We start from the raw sequence: 25,433 nt of genomic DNA, 5'->3' as shown, positions 1-25,433 counted from the left end.
GTTTCGCTCTTGTTGCCCAGGCTGGAGTGCAATGGCACCATCACGGCTCACTGCAACCTTCACCTCCTGGGTTCAAGTGATTCTCCTGCCTCAACCTCCTGAGTAGCTCGGATTACAGGCATGCGCCACCATGCTAGACTAATTTTGTATTTTAAGTAGAGACAGGGTTTCTACATGTTGGTCAGGCTAGTCTCAAACTCCCGACCTCAGGTGATCCGCCCGCCTCAGCCTCCCAAAGTGCTGGGATTACAGGTGTGAGCCACCGCACCCGGCCCATGTCAGGTATTATTAATCCTGCCGCTTGACAAAACACCATTTATCACCTGGGTGCAGTGGCTCATGCCTGTAATCCCAGCATTGTGGGAGGCCGAGGCATGAGGATCCCTTGAGTTCAGGAGTTCAAGACCACCTTGGGCCACATGATGAGACCCAGTCTCTACAAGGCTACTGAGATGGGAAAGGGGTCCTTCAAGTACACCTGGGTCTTGGATAAACTGAAAGCTAAGTGTGAGGGTGGTGGTACTGATGATAGTTCCCTGTGGGAACTTGAGGCCAGAAAGTATTATGTAACTAGTTGATGCCCCAAGACAAAGACATTTAAAAAAAACATGATCACAGGCACATCTCAGGCTGACTGTGTGACCCTGATTGTTGCAGCTGGTGAATTTGAAGCTGGCATCTCCTTCTGACTTACATACTGGATGTGAAATAGCTAATTGTTGGAGTTAACAAAATGGATTCCACTTAGCCACCCTACAGACAGAAGAGATACAAGGAAATGGTTAAGGAAGTCAGCACTTACAATAAGAAAGTTGGCTACAACCCCAACACAGTAGCATTTGTGCCAATTTCTGGTTGGAACGATGGCAACATGCTGGGGCCAAGTGCTAACATGCCTTGGTTCAAGGGATGGAAAGTCACCTATAAAGATGGCAATGTTAGTGTAAACACTCTGCTTGAAGCTCTGGATTGCATCCTACCACCAACTTGTCTAACTGACAAGCCCTTGTGTCTGTCTCTCCAAAGACCGCTCTCCAAGCGGTCACCTTGGCTCCAGTCAATGCTACAACTAAAGCCAAATCTGTTGCAATATACCATGAAGCTTTGAGTGAAGTTTTTCCTGGAAACAATGGGGCTTCAATATCAAGAACATATCTGTCAAAAATGTTCATCATGGCCATGTTGCTGGTGACAGGAAAAATGACCCACCAATGGAAGCAGCTGGCTTCACTGCTCAGGTGATTATCCTGAACCACTCAATCTAAATCAGTGCTGGCTATGCTCCTGTAATGGACTGCCACATGGCTCACACTGCCTGCAAGTTTCCTGAGCTGAAGGGAAAGACTGATTGCCATTGTGGTAAGCTGAAAGATGGCCCTAAATTCTTGAAATCTGGTAATACTCGCATCTTTGATGTGGTTCCTGTCAAGCCCATGCGTGTTGAGAGCTTCTGACTATCCTCCTCTGGGTTGTTTTGTTGTTCATAATGCAAGACAGCCAGTTGCTGTGGGTGTCATCAAAACAGAGGATAAGGCCAGGCACAGTGGTTCATGCCTGTAATCCCAGCACTTTGGGAAACTGTGGCAGGAGAATCACTTGAGCTCAGGAGTTTGAGACCTGCCTGGGCAACATGGTGAAACCCCATCTCTAGCAAAAATACAAAAAATTAGCTGGGTGTAGTGGCATGCATCTGTGGTCCCAGCTACTCAGGAAACTGAGGTCTGGGGAATGCTTGAGCTGAGACGTGGAAGTTCAAATAAGCCAAGATAGCACCACTGCACTCCAGCCTAGGTGACAGAGTGAGACTCTCAAAAAATTAAAAAATGGCCAGGTGCCGTGGCTCACGCCTGTAATCCCAGTACTTTGGGAGGCTGAGGCAGGCAGATAACCTGAGGTCAGGAGTTCGACACCAGCCTGGTCAACAGAGTGAAACCCCATCTCTATTAAAAATACAAAAATTAGCCAGGTATGGTGGCAGGCACCTGTAATCCCAGCTACTTGAGAGGCTGAGGCAGGAGAATCACTTGAACATGGGAGATGGAGGTTGCAGTGAGCCATAACCACACCATTGCACTCCAGCCTGGGCAACAAGAGTAAAACTCTGTCTCGAAAAAAAATTTTTTTAATTAAAAAAAAAAAAAAACAGGGGACAAGAAGGCTCCTGGACCTGGCAATATCATCGAGTCTGCTCAGAAAGCTCAGAAGACTAAATGAATATCATCCCTAATACCTGCCACCCCAGTCTCAATCAATGGTAGAAGAACAGTCTCAGAACTGTTTGTTTCAATTGGCCATTTAAGTTTAACAGTAAGAGACTGGTTAATGATAACAGTGCAGGTAAAACCTTCAGAAGGAAAATATGACTGTTTTGTGATCCACTTTGAGTTTTTTTCACATGGCAGTTTTAAATTACTAGTTTTTAAAATTAGTACTGTTTAACGGAAGCAACAGGACCAAGAATCCATCTCAGAATTTTGAGACCCATGAAACAAAGTTTAATGAGAGGCTGGTTCCAAGGTAGTCAGTTATCTCAACTGATTATTCACAGTCAAGTTACAGACTGAACTCCTTGTTCTAGTCTTTGACCCCTTCTCACTATCACAGTTGACTGCCTAGTTTTAAAAATAAACAAGCAAGGCCGGGCGCTGTGGCTCATGCCTATAAACCCAGCACTCGGAAGGCCAAGGCGGGCGGATCACCTTAGATCAGGAGTTCAAGACCAGCTTGGCCAACATGGTGAAACCCCATCTCTACTAAAAATACAAAAATTAGCTGGGCATGGTGGCAGGCACCTGTAATCCCAGCTACTTTGGGAGGCTGAGACAGGAGAATTGCTTGAACCTAGGAGGTGGAGGGAGGTTGCAGTGAGCCGAGATTGCGCTACTGCACTACACTCCAGCCTGGGCGACAGAGCAAGACTCCATCTCAAAATAAAATAAAATGAAATAAAATAAAAATAAAAATAAACAGGCTGGGCACGGTGGCTCATGCCTGTAATCCTAGCACTTTGGGAGGCTGAGGTGGGCGGATCACCTGAGGTCAGGAGTTCGCGACTAGCCTGACCAACGTGGAAAAACCCCGTCTCTACTAAAAATACAAAATTAGCCAGGCGTGGTGGCACATGCCTGTAATCCCAGCTACTCAGGAGGCTGAGACAGGAGAATCACTTGAACCCGGGAGGCGGAGGTTGCGGTGAGCCAAGTTGTGCCACTGCACTGCAGCCTGGGCAACAAGAGCAAAACTCCGTCTCAAAAAAAGAATAAACAAGTAAAGTTTAATGAGAAAAAAACCCACAATATCACTCCACACCCATTAGGATAGCTATGATAAAAACAAAATCACAAAATAACACATGTTGGTGATGATGTAGACAAACTGGAACCTTTGTGCACTGCTGGTGGGAATGTGCAATGGTGCAGCTGCTATGGATTGGCAGTTCCTCAAAAACTTTTAACAAATAATTACCATAGGATCCAGCAATTTTACTCCTAGGAATATATCCAAAAGAACTGAAAGCAGAGACTCAAACAGATCCACGTACACCAATATTCACAGTGGCATCATTCACAATAGCCAAAAGATGGAAACAACCCAAGTGTCCATCAACAGATGGTGATCCATCAACACAGAGAAGCAACGTGTGGTATATATATACAATAGAATACTGTTTAGCCATAAGGAATGAAATTCTGATACGTGCTACAACATAGATGAACCTTGAAAACATGATGCTATGTGAAATAAGTTAGACACAAAAGGACACATATTGTATGATTCTACTTAATATGAGGCACCTGGAATAGACAAATTCATAGAGACAGAAAATAGAATAGAGGTGGGGAGGTTCTGTTTGGGATGATGAAAAAGTTCTGGAAACAGTGTTGATGTGTACAATACTGTGAATGTACTTAATGCCACTGAATTGTATCTGTAAAATTATTAAAATAGTACATTTTATGTTATATACATTTTGCCACAATAAAAAAATTAGTACACCGTAAAAATAAAAATTTAAATGTGTATTCCTATGAATTTCATTCTATAATTTTTTTATAAACACATACATTAGTTATAAAACATTTTAGGTCAGGCGTGGTGGCATGCTCCTGTAGTCCCAGCTACTTGGGAGGCGGAGGCACAAGAATTGCTTGAACCGGGAGGCAGAGATTGCAGTGAGCCAAGATCACACCACTGCACTTTGTGACGACAGAATAAGACTCTGTCTCAAATAAATAAATAAGTATATAAAACACTTCGTGACTTTTTACAATTTTAATTTTAAAAAATTTAAAACAGCCGAGCATTGTGGCTCACACCCGTAATCCCAGCACTTTGGGAGGCTGAGGCAGTGGATCATTTGAGGTCACAAGTTCGAGACCAGCCTGGCCAACATGGCCAAACCCCATCTCTACTAAAACTACAAAATTTAGTCGGGTGTGGTGACATGCACCTGTAGTACCAGCTACTCGGGAGGCTGAGGCAAGAGAATCATTTGAATCTGGGAGGCGAAAGTTGCAGTGAGCCAAGATTCTGCCACTCCACTCCAGCCTGCACAACAGAGTGAGACTCTGCCCCCCCCCCAAAAAAAAGAAAAGAAAACGTTTAGCTGCTAAAATATGACTCAACTTTCCCCATTCAAGAGAGGTCAAATTTGTTACAATTTTTTTTTACTAGTGTCTAGAATAACTATCCTACTGAAAACGACCATTCACTATAAGATTATTGATGCCCGGGCGCGTGCCAAAGCCTTAATCCCAGCACTTTGGAGGCCGAGACGGCGATCACGAGGTCAGGAGATCGAGACCATCCTGGCTAACACGGTGAAACCCCGTCCTACTAAAAATACAAAAAAACTAAGCCGGGCGAGGTGCGCGCCTGTAGTCCCAGCATACTCAGGAGCTGAGGCAGGAAATGGCGTAAACCCGGGAGCGGAGCTCCAGTGAGCTGAGATCTGGCCACCTGCCACCCAGTCCGGGCGACAGAGCTAGACTCCCGCCTCAAAAAAAAAAAAAAAAAAAAGATTATGAGTGATTTAAACTCCCGAAAGTCAAAATGAGGTTTAAGCTAAGATTCAATTATTCAAAATTCCAGTAATTACAACTGCATGTAAACTGTAACTTTACCACAATGCACATGTAAAGCACAAAGCTCAACAGTTACGTAATCCCCGTTGGCCTCCATTTGTAAGATTCTCTACCCATGAGACAGTCCGAAGAGGTCCCCTCCCTGCAAGTCAGGGAACAACAGGCTACACTTAGAGATCAAAGCCAATAACAAAACATCAGGTCCCAAGACAATATTTAGCACAGAATGACCCTTTGCCTCAAGTTAGTCATGAGACTTCTATAGCCTTCAGGTTTAAAATAAGTAGTGAAAAACATGCAAGCAAGATAACAATTCCACACATTTTGCTTCTTCCATCACATCCTTAGCAGTTATCTGAATTTCTCATTGGTATTCAAAATCACCTCTGGACCTCAAAGTTTCCCAGAAAAGTTGTGTTGGTCTTTTTTTTTTTTTTTTTTTTTAGCGGAGTCGTTGCTCCCTTCGCCAGGCTGGAGGCTGGCACATCTCGCTCACTGCAACCTCCACCTCCTGTGTTCAAGCAATTCTTGTGTCTCAGCCTCCCGAGTAGCTGGGACTACAGGCGCATGCCACCATGCCCGGCTAACCTTTTGTATTTTAGTAGAGACAGGGTTTCATCATGTTGGCCAAGATGGTCTCAATCTCCTGACCTCATGATCTGCCCACCTCGGCCTCCCAAAGTGAAACTGTACTATTTTTCTCTGATGAATGCTCTTTCCCATTCCTCACAAGTATTTCATGAAGTTCTACGACTCCCCACAATCCTAATTTCCATTCACAAATAACCTTGTCTTAATGGACAAAGATTAAAAAACAGAATACTAAAAATCAGAGAGAGGCAGCTCCAGCAGCAAAGATGGTATATCATGGCCTCACAGTGATGAGCATGTCCTGGGGCTTTGCTGGCTTCTTTGTGCCCTGGTTCATCCCTAAGGGGCCTAACTGGGGAGTCATCATCACCCTGACGGTGAGCTGTTCAGTTTGCTGCTCTTTTGGCTGACTGCAATTCTGGCCTAGTGCAACCCTCTCTATGCAACATGCTTGAAAGATGAAACCACCTGGTATCTGAAGCATCATTGGCCTTGAGGAAGAAGACACGTTCTACAGTGTTCAGTGATTGAAATCAAGAAAGTGAATTCCTTTTTGGATGCAAAATTACCTCCAAATGCAGGCCACCTTCTTTGACTTTGCCTATTTGGGGCATCAGCTGCCTTAAATGTTCATAACACATTTGAATTTTCTTTTTCACAATGCAGTATTTTTTTCCTTCACCTGATTTACACTTTGATGAATTATGTGTGTACTTAACCTAAACTATGCTGATTCCACACAATGTTTATGGACTCCTGTAAGTCAGAAGATGCTCTCTTCTGAGAAATATATTAATCTATCCCTTGGAATTTATAGATTTGAAGATGGCTCTTGCCTTATCAAAACATGAGAATCAGTGAAGGGTCTAAAAACTGCTGTTAGACAAACAAGACTCCAGTGGGGCAGTCGGTAGGAAGGCATGTTGAGAGGAAAGATCTGTCCCAACAAAACTACACCAAATTATATTTTCAGGATGAAAATCTTATTTCTGCCATCTTTTGTCTTTTTTTTTTTTTTTTGAGATGGGTCTTGCCATGTTGCCCAGGCTTGTTTCAAACTCCTTGGCTCAAGCAATCCTCCTGCCACAGCCTTCAGAGTAGCTCAGACTACAGGCATGAGCCATCATACATGGCTCTCTGCCATCTTTTGGAATAAATTATTTTTCTGCTTTAAGAAACAATGGGCCAGGCCCAGTGGCTCACACCTGCAATCTCAGCACTTTGGGAGGCCAATGTGGAAAGACCACTTGAGCCCAGGAGTTCCAGACCAGCCTGGGCAACAAAGTGAGACCTCATCTCTTAAAAAACGTAAAAGTTAGGCCGGGCACGGTGGCTCAAGCCTGTAATCTCAGCACTTTGGGAGGCCGAGGCAGGCAGATCATGAGGTCAGGAGACCGAGACCATCCTGGCTAACACGGTGAAACCTGGTCTCTACTAAAAACATACACACACACAAAAATTAACCAGGCGTGATGGCGGGTGCCTGTAGTCCCAGCTACTCTGGAGGCTGAGGTGGGAGAATGGCATGAACCTGGGAGGCGGAGCTTGCAGTGAGCAGAGATGGCGCCACCGCCCTAGAGCGAGACTCCGTCTCAAAAAAAAAAAAAGTAAAAATTAGCCAGGCAAGGTGGTGCATGCCTGTAGTCCTAGCTACGTGGAGACTGAGGCAGAAGGACCACTTGAGCCCAGGAGTTTGAGGCTGCAGTGAGCTATGTTTGTGCCACTGTACTCCAGCTCGGCCAACAACAGAGCAAGACCCGGTCTTAAAAATAAATAAATGAAAATAAAAAGCCGCCGGGCAAGGTGGCTCATGCCTGTAATCTCAGCACTCTGGGAGGCCGAGGGGTGTGGATCACGAGGTCAGGAGTTTGAGACCAGCCTGGCCAACATAGTGAAATCCCATCTCAACTAAAAATACAAAAAGTTAGCTGGGCCTGGCCGGGTGCGATGTTCACACCTGTAATCCCAGCACTTTGGGAGGCTGAGGCAGACGGATCACCTGAGGGTGGGAGTTCCAGACCAACCTGACCAACATGTCTCTACTAAAAATACAAAATTAGCCGGGAATGGTGGCACATGCCTGCAATCCCAGCTACTTGGGAGGCTGAGGCAAGAGAATCGCTTGAACCCGGGAGACAGAGGTTGCAGTGAGCCGAGATTGTGTCACTGCACTCCAGCCTGGGCAACAAGAGTGAAACTCCGTCTCAATAAATAAATAAACAAACAAACAAGCCAGGCATGGTGGTGGGTGCCTGTAATCCTAGCTACTCGGGAGGCTGAGGTAGGAGAATCGCTTGAATCCAGGAGGCAGAGGTTGCAGTGAGCCAAGATCGCCCCACTGCACTCCAGCCCAGGCGACACTGCGAGACTCCATGTCAAAAATAAAATAAAACTAAAAAACAACGGAAGAAAAATATTTTTATCAATCAACGATCAGCTTTCAAACTATCAGCGTCTACATCTATTCTCCTCCCTCCCAGTGACAAAGGAAAAAAACTCGAATCTTCCTAACAAAGAACAATTATCCCCATTTTGCTGTCTTCTAGACCTTTAGCAGTCGTGACTTTTTCTCAAATAACTTCAACTTCTCCATCTCTAATGAATCCTTTGAATCCTTTCCATCAGCATTCAAACATATTCTTTAAAAAAGAGTTTAAAAAGGCCAGGATGGTGGCTCATGACTGCTGTAATCCCAGCACTTTGGGAGGCTGAGACGGGCAGATCACTTGAGGCCAGGAGTTTGAGATCAGCCTGCCAACATGGCAAAACCCTGTCTCTACTAAAATTACAATTAGCTGGGCAGGGTGGTGCACACCTGTAGACCCAGCTACTCAGGAGGTTGAAACAGGAGAATCGCTTGAACCAGGAGGCAGAGGTTGCAGTGAGCAGAGATTGCGACACTGCACTCCAGAGCCTGGGCAACAAGGTGAGACTCTGTCTCAAAAAAAAAAAGTCTTCACTGGCCCCAACTCTCTCCAGCCAAGCTTCTCAAAAGGACTTCTGGTGATTCTCCACTTCCTCAGCAACCATTCATTTTATAAAATGTTATCCCAAAAGGTAAGGACCAATACAGTGAACAGTTGTGCTACCCATCAAACAACCACCTTAGGAAATAAAGCATTACCAACATAGTAGAAGGCTACCGTCTACTTCTCCTGGATCACATCTCCAAGTACTCTCTCCCCCTATAAGCAGTAGACACTATTCTGATTTTGGTGTCAATCATTCTCAGGAATTTCTTTTCTTTTTTTTTGAGACAGAGTCTCACTTGGTTCCCCAGGCTGGAATGCAGTGGCACGATCTCAACTCACTGCAACCTCCGCATCCCAGGTTCAAGCAATTCTTCTTGCCTCAGCCTCCTGAGTAGCTGGGACTACAGGCATTTGCCACGACACCAGGCTAATTTTTGTATTTTCAGTAGAGATGGGGTCTCAAACTCCTGACCTCAAGTGATCAGCCCACCTTGGCCTCCCAAAGTGCTGGGATTATAGGCATGAGTCATCACGCCAAGTCAGGAATTTCTTTATACTTTTACTACTTATGTACGTATCTCTAAATAAGAAACTGAATTGTTTTACATATTTTTTCAATGTTATTAAAAAGGTATACTCTTAACAACTCAATTTTTTTAATGCTCAGCATTACAAGGTTAATCCATTGCTGCAGTTTATTTATTTTCACTGTGTATCCACACAGTTTACTTATCTACTCTCCAGATGACACATATTTAGGTAGTTTCCCCTTTCTCTGCCATTAAAAACAATACTAAATGATCATTTTTATGCACATCTCTTCACACCAATGAGTGAGAGTTCTTCTAGAATAGACAGCTAGAAGTGGAACTACTGGGCTGCAGAGGATGAGCATTCTCAACTTTAGTAGATACAGCCAAATTATTAATACTTTCCAAAATGCTGTATCCAATCACTATTCAACATTCTACTGTTTCCAATTTCCCAACATTCTGTTTACAATTTCCCACATCGTATTTCTTTGCCAAGATCATTAGCAACTTCCATATTGCTAAATCCAACAGATATTTTACCATTTTACTTGACTTATCATTCAATACATTCAGCCACTTATTTCTCCTTGATACACTCTTTGGCTTCTGTAACACTTAGCCTTCCCAGTGTCCCCAGCTCCTCTGGCTCTTCCCATCCTACCTACCAGACATCTTCAAAATTGGTGCTCCTCTGGTGCTCAGCCATGGGTCTTATTCTCATTCATTTTATATCCTTTCCTTACATTCCCAAAGCTTAAAATATCTCTATGTGGCCAGGCGCGGTGGCTCACACCTGTAATCCCAGCACTTTGGGAGGCCAAGGCGGGCAGATTACTTGAGGTCAGGAGTCTAACACCAGCCTGGCCAACATGGTAAAACTCTGTCTCTGCTAAAAATACAAAAAAAATTAACTGGGCATAGTGGTGCATGCCTGTAATTCCACCTACTTGAGAGGCTGAAGCATAAGAATCACTTGAACCTGGGAGGCAGAGGCTGCAGTGAGCCAAGATTGTGCCACTGCACTCTAGCTAAAGTGACGGAGTGAGATTCCATCTCAAAAAAAAAAAAAAAAAAAAAAAAAAAACTCTATGCCTACAACCAGAATGCCCACATATGCTCCCCATGATACTTTCTCTTCTGAAATACAAAACCGCACATCCAGGGACCTGTTTGACAGTGCTCTTTGGCTATCTAAGAAATCTAAATCAGGGCTAGGCACTGTGTCTCATGCCTGTAATCTCAGCACTTTGGGAAGGCAAGGTAAGAGGACTGCTTGAGCTCAGGAGTTCAAAACCAGCCTAGGCAACATAGGGAGAATCTCTCTATTAAAAAAAAAAAAAAGAAAAAAAGTGTACCTTTTTTTAATCCCAAAGGCTTCAAAACTAAGATATCTCTTTTTTTGTTTTATTTTAATTTTTTATTTTCAGAGACAGGGTCTCAGTCTGTCACCTAGGCTGGAGTGCAGTGGTGCAATCATAGTTCACTGTAACCTCAAACTCCTTAGGTAAGTGATCCTCCCACCTCAGCCTCCTGAGTAGCTGGGACTAAAGAGTGCATGACACCACACCTAGATAATTTTTTTTTCTTTTTAATTTTTTGTAGAGGCAAGATCTCATTATATTGCCCAGGCCGGTCCCAAACTCCTGGCCTCAAGTAATCCTACCACCTCAGTCTCCCAAAGTGCTGGGAGTACAGTAACTTTGTAATGAGTCACCATGCCCAGTCCCAAAAATCTCAATCTTAATACATCTAAAATTAATTTTCTGATCTGCTTTCCCTTACCGCCAACCACTCCTCCTCCAGTGATCTTCATCCTAATAGTAGTGTATCCAGCCAGCCAACTGCTTTTGCTGAATTCTTCCTTCAATCTCTTTCCAAATCCAATCCATCACCATAACCTCCAAAATATATTTTGAATCTCCCTCCTCACTTATTTTTCCACTGCCACAGTTCAAAACACACAACATTTTATCTTTGGCTTGAATAAACGCTATAGCCTTTCTAATTGGACTTCTACTTCCCTCGGTCTCTCTTTATATGCCACACAGCAGCCAAAGTAATCTTTCTAAGACGCAAATCAGGTCAGATTGCCTAATTCCTGCTTAAAATTTTTAAATAAGCTTTCCATTTACCTTAAGATAAACTTTAGGTAAATTTTAAAGTCCTTAACACGGCTTACAATATTCTACTTGATCTGACTCTTGTCTCCTCATCAGATTAATCTCATACTTTCTACCAGTCCCTTCCAGTTCCAAGGGCCTCTTCCTGGGCTTCTGGAACACGCGGTACGCATTCCAGATTCAGGAAAATCATGCAGATGAGCAGTCCCCAATCTTTTTGGCACCAGGGACCAGTTTCACAAAAGACAATTTTTCCATGGATGGACAGGGGTTGCAGGGAGATGATTTTGAAAGAAAACCATTCCACCTCAGATCATCAGGCATTAGTTAGATTCTCAGAAGCAGTATGCAACCTAGATCTCTTGCATGTGCAGTTCACAACAGGGTTTGAGCTCCTATTGACACGGTATAGTTCCCTCGACCCCACCACATGACTTGTGACAGAGGTGGCTCACTTGCTTACCCACCATGCTCAAACCCCCTGCGGGAGGGGGAGCACACAGGGTGAGTGGGTGCAGGAGCCTTTGGGTGCCAGCAGGAATGAACCCCATCCCGGCCCATGGCAGCATCTAGGGGTGGTTGCCCACGACCTCTGGAGCCCCAGACAGTGTGTGTTACAAACAATGCTCTTTTATCATTTGCTGTCCATGGATGGCTAAGTGTTAAGCTCAGTGGAAGGTCAGGGTGATAGCCTTTCACATCCTGCTTTCTTGGTACCCAGGTTCTTCTCTGGTATTCAAGAAGAATCAGGTCACATGAACTTAAAGGATGGTGAATGCAGAAATTTTATTGAGTGGTGGAAGTGGCTCTCAGCAGGATGGGCAGCTGGAAAAGGGATGGAGTGGGAAGATAACCTTCCCCTGGAGCTCAGCTGTCCCTAGCTGAAATCCTCTCCAACCCATAGTCTCTGGTATCCAGCTGCTTCTTCTCTTCTCTACTTCTCTTCTCTCCTTCTCTGCCATACCACTCTGTTCCTCTGCTAGTGGAGCTTGGGGTTTTTATGGATACTGGGTGGGGGCGCGTGGCAGGCCAGGGTGGTTATGGAAAAGGCAACATTCAGGCAGGAAAACAGGGATGTGAAGTTCTTATTTAGGGCTATGGGTCCAGGCTTGAGGGGCCCTCACCAGGTATCCCACCCTCTTCTGGCCAGTATTTCCCTGCCTCCTGTCCATATCACTATGAGAATCTGATCTGATAGGAAGCAGAGCTTAGGCGGTAATGCTCACTTGCATAGTATACTACATAATAGTGTACCTATAACTATACAGGTCGGGTGCGGTGGTTCACGCCTGTAATCCCAACACTTTGGGAGGCCGAGGCGGGCAAATCACGAGGTCAGGAGTTCAAGACCAGCCTGATCAACATGGTGAAACTCCATCTCTACTAAAAATACAAAAATTAGACAGGAGTGGTGGCATGCGCCTATAATCCCAGCTACTCAGGAGGCTGAGGCAGGAAAATCACTTGAACCCGGAAGGCAGAGGTTGCAGTGGGCCAAGATCGTGCCACTGCACTCCAGCCTGGGCAACAGAGCGAGACTCTGTCTCAAAAGAAAAATATATATATATATATATTAAAAAATATACAACATGTATTACATAGATTATATAGTATATAATATACAGCAGAGTATATTATATATACTACATATAACATACGCTATATGTACTATACATAATATATACCATATTTACTATATTTTATAGTATATATAATGCACAAGATGTGTAATATAAATATATAATACATGTAATATATGTAATATATGTGTGTATTATACACATATGTATTACACAAATATATATATTCTACAAACAAAAAACCCTAACAGCCACCACAGTAAATAGGGACCTTGTAACTAACTGCTCAATGCTAAGAAAATCCTCAAACCCAAGTATCCACTAAGGCCCATTTGATCTGCTAAGGCAGGATTCAACAAATGTTTTTAGAGAAGTAAATATTTCAGGTTTGGCAGGCCATATAGTCACAATTACTAAATTCTGCCATCACAGCAGCAAAAGCAGCCACAGACAATACATAAACAAATGGGTGTGCTATCTGTGTTCCAATAAAACTTTATTTATGGGCATTGAAATCTGAGTTTCCTGGCCGGGCCCGGTGGCTCATGCCTGTAATCCCAGCACCTTGGAAGGTCAAGGCAGGCAGATTACCAGAGGTCAGAAGTGCAAGACCAGCCTGGCCAACATGGCAAAACCCCATCTCTACCCAAACTACAAAAATTAGCTAGGCATGGTGGCGCAGGCCTGTAGTCCCAGCTACTCGGGAGGCTGAGGCAGGGAGAATCACTTGAACCTGGGAGGCAGAGGTTGCAGTGAGCCGAGATCACACCACTGCACAGCCTGGACAACAGAGCAAGACTCCATCTCAGGGGAAAAAAAGAGAGAGAGAGAGCGAGAAATCTGAGTTTCCTAAAATATTCACTTGCTAAAAAAAAGACTTTTTCCGACCATTTAAAAATGTAAACATGGGCCAGACAAGGTGGCTCACACCTGTAATCCCAGCACTTTGGAAGGCTGAGGCAGGCACATCTTAAGGTCAGGAGTTCGAGACCAGCCTGACCAATGTGGTGAAATCCCATCTCTACTAAAAACACAAAAATTAGCTGGGCGTGGTGGCAGGCGCCTGTAATCCCAGCTACTCAGGAGGCTGAGGCAGGAGAATCAGTTGAACCTGGGAGGTGGAGGTTGCAGAGAGCCAAGACTGCACCACTGCACTCTAGCTTGGGTGACGGTGTGAGACTTCGTCTCAAAAAATAAGTAAAAATGGCCAGGTGCAGTAACTCATGCCTGGAATCTCAGCACACTGAGAGGCTGAGGTGGGAGGACTACTTGAGGCCAGGAATTTGTGACCAGTCTAGGCAACACAGCAAGACCCCATCTTTGCAAAAACCAAAAAATTTAGCCAGGCATGGTGTCTCGTGCCTGTAGTCCTAGCTACTTGGAAGGCTGAGGCAGGAGGATTGCATTCAGCAGATCTAGGTTGCAGTGAGCCATGACCGCCCCATGCACTCCAGTCTGGGCAACGGAGTGTAACCCTGTCCAAAAAAATAATAATTATTAATTTAAAATCTTATTTAATTCAATGGTAAATCAGACCAGACTTCTAGATGTTAACTATTAAAAGCTACAGAAAGGCTGGGTGCAGTGGCTCACGCGTATAATCCCAACACTTTGGGAGGCCGAGGCGGGCAGATCACCTGAGGTTTGGAGTTCGAGATCAGCCTGGTCAACATGGCGAAACCCCGTCTCCACTAAAAATACAAAAATTGGCTGGGTGTGGTGGCAGGCGCCTGTAGTCCCAGCTACTCAGGAGGCTGGGGCAGGAGGACTGCTCGAAACCCAGGAAGTAGAGTTTGCAGTGAGTTGAGATCATGCCACTGCACTCTAGCCTAGGTGACAGTGCGAGACTCCATCTCAAAAAATAGAAATAAAAAAAAATAATAAAATGTACAGAAAACACAAGGGACAAAAGAACATATTACATGAAACCACTGGGATCTCATCAACACAATCTAGATTCTGAGAAGTATCATAGGGCAAAGACCTGGCTTCTCCAACAAACCAACTGTATGGGAATAACCACAATAAAAAAACAGAGGAAAACTTACAGATTAAAAAGAAGGCGGCTGAGATGTACTTAACCCCAATGTAATATATACAGACCTTATTTGGATCCTAATTCACACAAATTGTAAAACAATACAAAACTATAATCAGGGAAATGTGAACACTTAACTGGATATTGATGATATTAAGGAATTAGTGTTACTTTTTTTAGTGTATAATATTGTGATTATTGTTTTAATCTTTATACTTTAGAAACACATAATGAAATATTACAACAGTTACAGTCCTTCTTTTACTAGTGTCTTCCCTAATTCATTTTTCATGATGTTACTCAGCAGGCTATAGTCCACAGTAGCTGCATAACAAATAATTAAAAGAGGTACACCAGCCTGGACAACAGGGTGAAACCCCGTTTCTATAAAAAATACAAAAAAAATTAGCAGGGCATGGTGGTGCACACCTGTAGTCCCAGCTACCCGGGAGGCTGAGGCATGAAAATTGCTTGAGCCTGGGAAGCGGAGGTTGCAGTGAGCCAAGATCACACCACTGCACTCCAGCCTGGATGACAGAGTGAGACTCTGTCTCGGAAAAAAAAAGAAAAGAAAAGGAGCTACAAAGTGATGCAAAGATTGAAAGGAAGTAGATCACAATTGGAATGGGGTGAAGAATTAAGCAAAACTTCAAGAAGGCAATGAAATGTGAATTAGGCCTTTAAAAATGGTGGAATTTTAACAGGTAAGAAAGAAGACAGAAGAAATAATATTCCAACTGGGAGAAATGGAAGCAACTGCAAAAAGGTGAGAAGGTGTGTCTCTGCAGAGTACTGACTGGTACTCACCTCTCCATAAAACTGTACCTTCCCTAACGATGACATGAAAAGTCATAACCCACTAGGCAACTCCAAACTGACAAAATCCTGGGAGAGCTATTAGGCCCAAAGCAACCCCAGGAAGCCCTGTCCCCAAACAGATCTCTGGATAATCAAACCATACTGGCTTTCCAGTGCAATCTATTCATGTCAGTCCCTGATTTCTTCTACCCAACAACCTTGGGAAAAGAATACATGAAGTTCTCTTACCTGTCCTAGGAAATTATTATTGAAGTAATTAGTTTAAAACAGTATCCACTAATAAGCTATGTTTCCTTGCCTAAAAGCCACCAACACAGTTCATTAAGCACTCCAAGAGAGAAAAAGTTACATAAAATGCCTTCTGTCAGAACATTTCTCAGGTTACAGATTTTTTTTTTTTTTTTTTGAGATGGAGTCTTGCTCTGTTGCCAGGCTGGAGTGCAGTGGCGCGATCTCGGCTCACTGCAACCTCTGCCTCCCAGATTCAAGTGATTCTCCTGCCTCAGCCTCCCAAGGAGCTGGGACTACAGGCACACGCCACCATGCCCAGCTAATTTTTGTGTTTTTAGTAGAGATGGGGTTTCACCATATTGTCCAGGATCGTCTTGATCTCTTGACCTCATGATCCTCCCGCCTTGGCCTCCCAAAGTGCTGAAATTACAGGCATGAGCCACTGAGTCCGGCCAGGTTACAGATTTTTTTAATAAAGAATAGCTGATAAAGCAGGTAGTTAAGTACGATTTTTCTTTTCTTCACAAAATAGAAATAGGGTAGGCCGGCGCGGTGGCTCAAGCCTGTAATCCCAGCACTTTTGGGAGGCACCGAGACGGGCCCCGATCACCGAGGGTCCGGAAATCGAGACATCTGGCTTAACACAAGTGAAACCCGTCTCCTACTAAAAACAAAAAAAAATAGCCGGGAGGTCGCGGGCACCTGTGGTCCCAGTACTAGGGAGGCTGAGCAGGAGAATGGCGTGACTCGGAGAGCGGAGGTTGGCAGTGAGCTGAGATCCGGCCAACTGCACTCCCAGCCTGGGCGACAGAGCAAGACTCCGTCTCAAAAAAAAAAAAAAAAAAAAAAATAGAAATAGGTAGTTCTAGTATTAAAATGTTTTTTTGGAATACTCTGGAATTGAATTTGGTGGTTCTAATATTTTCTGTGCCCCAGTACCGTTAAAATTTCCAAGATATGATACCAGTGAAAATGAACATCAAGACAAATAGGAATGCAGATGATGTGCCAAAACTCAGTAACTGGAGCATATATTACTGCTCTCTTCCATGTATTAGAGTAACACTTCAAATAACCAAGAAGGGTATGTATAGGGAGTTAACAACAAGTAGGAGTGCTTTTCTTTTTTTTTTGAGACAGAGTCTCACTCTGTCGCCCAGGCTGGAGTGCAGTGGCGCCATCTCCGCTCACTGCAAGCTCTACCTCCCGTGTTCACGCCATTTTCCTGCCTCAGCCTCCCTTGTAGCTGGGACTACAGGCACCTGCCACCACGCCCGTCTAATTTTTTGTATTTTTTTTTTTAGTAGAGACGGGGTTTCACTGTGTTAGCCAGGATGGTCTCGATCTCCTGACCTCGTGATCTGCCCGCATCGGCCTCCCAAAGTGCTGGGATTACAGGCGTGAGCCACCGCGCCTGGCCGGTAGGAGTGCTTTTCTTAAACCAAAGGAAAAAGCAGCAAGGTAACAGGTCAGGTTAGCTTTATGCAGTCTTTAGTCACCAGCTTTCACAATAACTGAGACTAGCTAACACCCTCCCAGAAATCAAATAGAATCGTCCCAACTTATCAGAGGAAATGAATAAGGGAATGGGTAAAACATAATAAGGATGCAGGAGAGCTGGGAACCTTTATATCACATAGAAAAGTCTTTATAGTGAGATACCTGTAGAATAAAGCTAAAGTAAAAAAAAAAAAATCTAAGTCATCAATTTTTTATAGTACATGCTGTACTTCTGGGTCATTGTCCAGGTGTGCTCTCAATACTTCAGAATACCTCTTTGATTTTATTAAAATACCACAAAGAAAAGTCAAGTCCTCATAGATTCTGAACTCCATTCTAAACCAGTAGATGGCCACAAAGGAAGAAATACCTGTTTTATTTGTTCCTCTTAGGTACACATAAAACCATGGCATTTACCTTACCTTCTCAAAAAAGGCAAAATGCGTAACTTCTAGAAAGCTTCATATTCTGTCTCCTCTTCTGAAACTGATTGGTTTTTCCCTTTCAAATACTGATCTTTTGCTCATACAGCTTTCTTTACCTTTTTGTGAAATCTTAGATAACTTGATAGAACAATTTCAAGTTCAAAGTATTATCACATTCAAATTCAATCTAGTAATTGTGCAAAATACTGAGGAAGATAAAAAGAGGAATAAATATAGTACTTCCTCAAAGACCCTGTAACAGATCTGTAAGAAAATTATTATGCATCCCTCCATATCTGCAAGAGACAGGGAAAAAAAGAAAATTACAATGCAAAATATATAGTGGGCTTCTGTTTGTTTTGAGACATCGCCCAGGTTGGCCAGGCACAGTGGCTCATGCCTGTAATCCCAGCGCTTTGGGAGGCCGAGGCGGGCAGATCACGAGGTCAGGAGTTCGAGACCAGTCTGACCAACATGCTGAAACCCCGTCTCTTCTAAAACTACAAAAAAATTTAGCCGGGAATGGTGGCATGCACCTGTAATCCCAACTACTCAGGAGGCTGAGGCAGGAGAATCGCTTGAACCCAGGAGGCGGAGGTTGCAGTGAGCAGAGATCAAGCCACTGCACTCCAGTGGTGTGATCTTGGCTTACTGCAACCTCTGCCTCCCGGTTCAAGTGATTCTCAAGCGATTCTCGTAGCTCAGCCTCTGGAATAGCTGGGACCACCATGCCTGGCTAATTTGATTCTCATGCCTCAGCCTCTCAAGTAGCTGGAACTACAGGTGTGCACCGCCACACTTGACTAACTTTTGTATTTTTAGTAGAGACGGGGTTTCACTATGTTGGCCAGGCTGGTCTCGAACTCCTGACCTCAGGTGATTCGCCACCTTGGCCTCTCAGAGTGCTAAAGTGCTAGGATTACAGACGTGAACCACCAGGCACGGTTGCAGAATATATTGTTACGAAAAGGATACAATAACTCAAGAGTACACAGAAGAGAATGTTTCAACCTGAATGTGAGAATCTGACAAGTAGAAAGTGATTCAGAACAAAAATATTCTATCTTTAAGAATTCTTAATTACACAGCTTCACCTTACACTCCCAAACTGTAGATCATATTCCAATTAACACAGCTAGGCTCTTTTTTCAGACACCCTATCTTGTCCCCACTTGAAGCAAAATTTTATTTAAAGTAAAATTTGCCTACTGTTTCTACAGAGCTAACAAAAATCCAAGTACCAGACTGCAAACCACCACAAATTGAAAGAAACTGCTGGTAATAAAAAAAGAAAATTTGACTGCTACCAGGTTTTAGTTAAGTTAACTCTGAAAGATAAAGTAACTTATTGGGAATTGTTTTACGTTGAAAGATGCAGTGATAACAAGGAAAACGAACCTGAGAAATTTAAATAAGCCAGCTTTGTTGAAAACCAAGCTATGTACATATGACCAAAGATGATTCTAGGCAGACTCACAGACCACAAAGGCTCGCTATCAAATCCCGAATTAAGAAAGTTCTCATAAATATTTCAATTTTGATAAGTTAAAGGCCAGTTAAGTTTTAAAAAGCACTTTATGAAGTGCAGAATCAATATAGAAACGACGCTTTGTGCTTTTCACATCTGAGCCCTAAAACTAGCACACATTTTATGTTACATTTACAGTCTATTCACAGACAATAGCTTAGATTCCATCAAGAAAAACATTGGTCAATGGAAAAGTGACTGGCCTTAGTTTAAAATTTCCGTATGGCCAGCAGGGAGGAAACCGTATAATTCTGAATTACAACTGACAAAACTACGAGAACCCTAAATCGAACTCTTCGCCTTGAACTCCATATACAAACATTTCAGATGTGTACTTCCACTTCCTGAAAATAATATTGTTTGTAAACAAAAAGGCAATAAGGTTACTCCCAAAACTCCTGTACTCCACGATCCATCCTCAAAGAGTGGAAGGAACAGCAAAGTAGAAGGAACAAAGCACTGACGTCAATTACGTGATTAACCCCAAGCACAGGCAGCTGGAGGAAAGGCCTAAACATCAATATCCACGCACAAGCTACTGGGATAACTAGGTAACAGACCGATTCGGAAGTTGTGGGGGGGAGTATTAGAGAATTATACCCTCCACGTTCCCATTTTAGTCAACCCCTTCACAAGTCGAAGGCGGAAATTTTCCTTTTTTTTTTTTTTTTTTTGCGGGGGTGGGGGTGTGGGAGAGGTGCGCAGGATCGCGAGAAGGAAAGCGAGAACTAGTTGGGTAATGTTAGCCAGAATCTGGGCCTATTTTCTCTTTAAGTAGAAATAATTTGAAATTGAGGAGGATATGAAAAAGTAACAAATCAGCCGATGGAATGCCTGAGGGAAGAAAGAGGAAAGGAGAAACACTAAACAGATGGATTTCTGGGAATTTTTGTTAGGATTGGGTTAGCTTTTTTTATTTTCTTATTTTTGCGGCAAGGGTGGGGTGGGACGCGAAGATGAGGGGAGGGGTGAAACCTGATCGAGCAGCCCCAGCCCGGAGGGTCTCCCCGAGGCTCCCCGCGGAACTTGCGGGGCCCCTCACCCACCCCACCCGGCCCCGGCCACAACCCCCGCAGCCCGGCCCGGTCCTCGGTCAGTCTGTCGGCCCTTCTTACCTCCAGTCCCGGCTCCGCTAGGCCCGAACCATCTCCTGGTTGCGGCAGTGGCGGCGCCGGGCCTGCACCTTCACCGGACGCGCATTCGAGCCCGCCCAGGGGGCGGTGACAGGCTGCCAAGGGCGAGGGGCTCCGGGAGGCGGCGGGGGTTCCGGAGGCCTAGACAAGCGAAGGCGGCGGCGACGGCGGCGGCGGCAGCGACGCGCCTCACACGGAACAGGCGTACGCCCCGCACCGCTCCATGACGGTCGGGCCCGGGCTGGGAGTGCTGACTGAGGCGGCGGGGGCGGGTTGACGAGGACCTGGCACCAGGATCCCCGCCCCGTCCGCTGGCGGCGGCGACGGCAGCTGGACTCCCGCAGCCAGGGCTGTGACTGACGCAGCGGCCGTGCCACCATGTGACCAGGGCCGGGCGGGTGCGGGGCGTCACGTGATGCCTCTGCGCCCCTCCCCGCTGGGGGAGTAAGGGGCGGGGGTCTGTGGGCCGGCTGGGCCGGGAGGCGACGCCCGAGGTGGTGACGTGCCCGGCTGTGGGGTCCGATGACCCGGGCCAGGCAAAGGACCCGCCCGAGCGGTTTAGGCCTGAGCCTCTGGGCACTGCGGCCGCTTCGGGCAGGGCTGTCAGGGCAGGACAGGGCCTGCACATCCGGGAGCGCACGCCCTCCTGCGCGTAGCCCGCTAGTGAGGTTCCGAAGGGCGGTGCCGGGCCGAACCGGATATGCCGGTTCTGGGGCTCAGGTGAGGGACCCAGGTTTTCCGCCCCTCGCCCCTGGTGGGGATCCGACCCAACCTGGAGCCCCCAGACGTGGATCCAGGTGTGGAAGCCTCGAGTCCTCAATAGGTGCAGCAAAAAGGCAAAGGACGCAGGAGGCTGTTCGGTATTTCCAGTAAACTTATCCTAAGAAGCCAAACTGTCCCTCTTTCTTCGTCATCTAAACATCTTTTGCCACTAATGTTTTTATTTATTTAAGACAGATCTCGCTGTTGTCGCCCAGACCGGAGTGCAATGGCGCTATCTCGGCTCACTACAACCTCCACCTCCCAAGTTCAAACGATTCTCGTACCTCAGCCTCCGGAGTAGCTGGAATTAAAGGCGGGCGCCACCAGCTCCCGCTAATTTTTGTATTTTTATAGACACACGGTTTCACCATGTTGGCCAGGCTGGTCTCGAACTCCTGACCTCAACCAATCCACCCGCCTTGGCCTCCCAAAGTGTTGGGATTACAGGCGTGAGCCACCACACCCGGTCCGCTAATGTTTTTCTTCGCATATCATTCTGAACACTTCTTTCACCTCTAAACATCCTTTCAGTCAGGGCAAGCCATAATTTAACTCAAAGAGTAAAATGATACAGACTTTACAGGGTTTTCAAAAGGTCTCTTGGAGTCTAATAGGGTGACTGTCCAGGGATGAACCTTTTGTTCATCATTTCAAAAAGAAGATATTGGCCGGGCGTGGTGGCTCACGCCTCTAAACCCAGCACTTTGGGAGGCCAAGGCAGGTGGATCACGAGGTCAAGAGATGGAGACCATCCTAGCCAACATGGTGAAACCGTCTCTACTAAAAATACAAAAATTAGCTGGTCATTGTGGCATGTGCCTGTAGTCCCAGCTACTTGGGAGGCTGAGGCAGGAGAATCACTTGAACCTGGGAAGCGGAGGTTGCAGTGAGCTGAGATCGTGCCACTGCACTCCAGCCTGGTGACAGAGCCAGTCTCCGTCTCAGAAAAAAAAAAGAAAGAAAGAAAAAAAAAGAAAAGAAAAAAAATGAAAAAGCAAGGTATTAATATAATCTCATGTCTCTTGCCTGTTTACTTTCACTGAAGAAGCCTTATGAAGTTTTTTGTTGTTTTCTTTTTGCTGTTTACTTTCTGATTTTGAAGCGATCAATTCAGATATTGTTTTTAATAAGATTCAAAAGTTTTGAGGAACTTTGTAATCAAGTAGTATAAGAAATACGAAAAATGCTTTTATGAGCCTCAAAGGTAGCAACAGAAGTATACAACTTTTTTGTTTTTGTTTTTTTGGGGTGGGTTTTTTATTGTTGTTTGTTCTGTTTTGTTTTGTTTTTGGTAGAGACAGGGTCTCACTATGTTGCCCAGTCTGGGCTGAAACTCCCGGGCTGAAGCTATCGCCTGCCTCAGCCTCCCAAAGTGCTGGGATCATAGGCGTGAGCCACCAAATAGCACCCAGCCCTTTGTCATTTCTAAAATTCCTGACTACCGACCGGCTGCGGTGGCTTATGCCTGTAATCCCAGCACTTTTGGAGGCCTAGGCGGGTGGATCACAAGGTCAGGAGTTCAAGACTGGCCCGAACAACATGGTGAAACCCCGTCTCTACTAAAAATACAAAAAATTGCCGGATGTGGTGGTTGTGCCTGTAATCCCACCTACTCAGGGGGCAGGAGAATTGCTTGAACCCAGGAGGCTGAGTTTGCAGTGAGCCGAGATCTAGAGATTGCACCACTGCACTCCAGCCTGGGCGACAGAGCGGGACTCTGTCTCAAAAAAAAAAGCATTCCTGACTACCTACTATTTCTTTTAAGCTTCACTATTTATATACATTTTCTCTATAGAGCTATATAAATTAGAAAATGTCTTCATACAAAATTCAAAACATGACAGAGTAAAAAATAATTGATTCTCCCATCTCTGTTAGCTGTTCCAGTCCTGGAAGGCAATCACTTTGCATTGTATAATGTACCCTTCCCTACATATTTATAAATAATACATTAAAATATAGGGATACTTCTTTTACACAAAAGGTAACACACTATATACGCTGTTCAGTCCTTTTTTTCTGACTTCAAATATCTTGGATAGGCTGGGCACAGTGGCTCAGACCTATAATTCCAACACTTTGGGAGGCCGAGGTGGACTGATCGCTTGAGACCAGGCAACAGGTTTGAGAGCAACCCTGGCAACAGGGCAAAACCCCATCCCTACGAAAAATACAAACATTAGCTGAATGTGGTGGTGTGTGCCTATAGTCCCAGCTACTCTGGAGGCTGAGGTGGAAGGATCACCTGAGCCCAGGAGGTCGATGCTGTAGTGAGCCAAGAGCGTGCCATCCAGCCTGGGTGACAGGGTGAGACCCTGTCTCAAAAAAAAAGAAAAAGAAAAAGAAAGGCTGGGCGCGGTGGCTCGAGCCTGTAATCCCAGCACTTTGGGAGGCCGAGACGGGCGGATCACGAGGTCAGGAGATCGAGACCATCCTGGCTAACACGGTGAAACCCCGTCTCTACTAAAATACAAAACTAGCCGGGCGAGGTGGCGGGCGCCTGTAGTCCCAGCTACTCGGGAGGCTGAGGCAGGAGAATGGCGTAAACCCGGGAGGCGGAGCTTGCAGTGAGCTGAGATCTGGCCATTGCACTCCAGTCCGGGCGACAGAGCGAGACTCCGCCTCAAAAAAAAAAAAAAAAAAAAAAGAAAAGAAAAATGTCTTGGGCATCCTGCTGTATCAGTATATAATGAACTACCTTTTTCTTCCTGGAGGCAGAATAATATTCCACTTATGCAAATATCCTAATTTATTTAACCAATCTCCTACAGGTGGATATTCAGCTTGTTGCCAAGCCATTACTATTACATGCTAAGCTGCAATGAATAACCTCATACAAGACAAGGCAACATAGTGAGACCCCATCTCTACAAAAAATAAAAAATTAGCCATTTGTGGTGGCACAGGCTTGTGGTCCTAACTACTAGAGAGGCTGAGTTGGGAGAATCGTTTGTACCCAGGAGGTGAAGGCTGCAGTAAGCCCTAATCCCACCACCACTGCACTGTAGTCTCAGTGACAGAGCAAGACCCTGTCTCAAAAAAGTTAAAATAATTAAAAATGAAAAACAGCCTCATATAATGAGCAAATTATACCTATATGAGAAATCCTTGCCCTGGAATCTTTAGATCAAAAGGAGTTTTAATTTTGATAGATATTACCAAATTATCCTACACAGAAATTGTGCCTATTTCATTTACTTTCAAATTCTGCTTAAGAAGACTTACAAGGCTGTATAGGTTGGAGGGTTGAGGGGATGGAGAGTGAAAAGAAAAGAGTATTTGTCACTTTACACCATAATAAATTTTTTTTTGAGACGGAGTCTCGCTCTATTGCCCAGGCTGGAGTGCAGTGGCTCACTGCAAGCTCCGCCTCCCAGGTTCACGCCATTCTCCTGCCTCAGCCTTCTGAGTAGCTGGGACTACAGGCGCCTGCCACCACACCCAGCTAATTTTTTGTATTTTTAGTAGAGATGGGGTTTCACTCTGATAGCCAGAAGGTGCAAACTGAAAATATATAACAAACTTTATAAGTAAGTTTCCTTGCTTATTTTGAAGTAAATGTTATTTGGCTAACGCAAATAATGATATGCTTTTGTTCTGTAAAGGATAGTGTTACTTTTCAATACAAAATGAAACCTTATTTAAAACCAAAAGGGGAGGAATGGCCAGTGTAGCCTTTTATTTGGCATTATTCTGCAAATAAGAAGCTTCTGGCCAGGTGTGATGGCTCATGCTTGTAATCCAAGCACTTTGGGAGGCCAAGGCGGGCAGATCACCTGAGGTCGGGAATTCGAGACCAACCTGACCAACATGGAGAAACCCAATCTCTACTAAAAAATACAAAAATTAGCTGGGCATGGTGGCCAATGCCTATAACCCCAGCTACTCAGGAGGCTGAGGCAGGAGAATCGCTTGAACCCAGGAGGCGGAGGTTGTGGTGAGCTGAAACCATGCCATTGCACTCCAGCCTGGCAGCAAGAGCGAAACTCCATCTCAAAAAGAAAACACTGATTTTCCTGATAGGAAAAATGTCTACAGGATGCCAACAGTACTATAAAGAATCTGAGCCAGGCCCAGTGGCTCACGCCTGTAATCCCAGCACTTTGGGAGGCCCAGG

The 25,433-nt window shown here is 44.9% G+C and overlaps 1 protein-coding gene and 1 pseudogene across 1 annotated transcript in view; one reads left to right on the top strand and one right to left on the bottom strand.

Annotated features, from left to right (window-relative positions):
* The window catches only part of AFF4 (ALF transcription elongation factor 4), an 89,048-nt gene extending 68,107 nt beyond the window's left edge, over window positions 1–20,941 (bottom strand). Inside the window, 1 exon segment of the mRNA XM_017871991.1 lies at window positions 20,537–20,941. The gene's annotated coding sequence lies outside the window, so the exon portion shown is untranslated.
* On the top strand, window positions 5,737–6,674 carry LOC108529574 (V-type proton ATPase subunit e 1 pseudogene; annotated as a pseudogene).
* Window positions 20,942–25,433: the final 4,492 nt, after the last annotated feature.

This window comes from Rhinopithecus bieti, unplaced genomic scaffold, assembly GCF_001698545.2.
Source record: "Rhinopithecus bieti isolate Rb0 unplaced genomic scaffold, ASM169854v2 scaffold_5889, whole genome shotgun sequence".
NCBI lineage: Eukaryota > Metazoa > Chordata > Mammalia > Primates > Cercopithecidae > Rhinopithecus > Rhinopithecus bieti.
The sequence above is the reverse complement of the archived record's forward strand: the minus strand, read 5'-3'. Positions and strand labels throughout refer to the sequence as shown.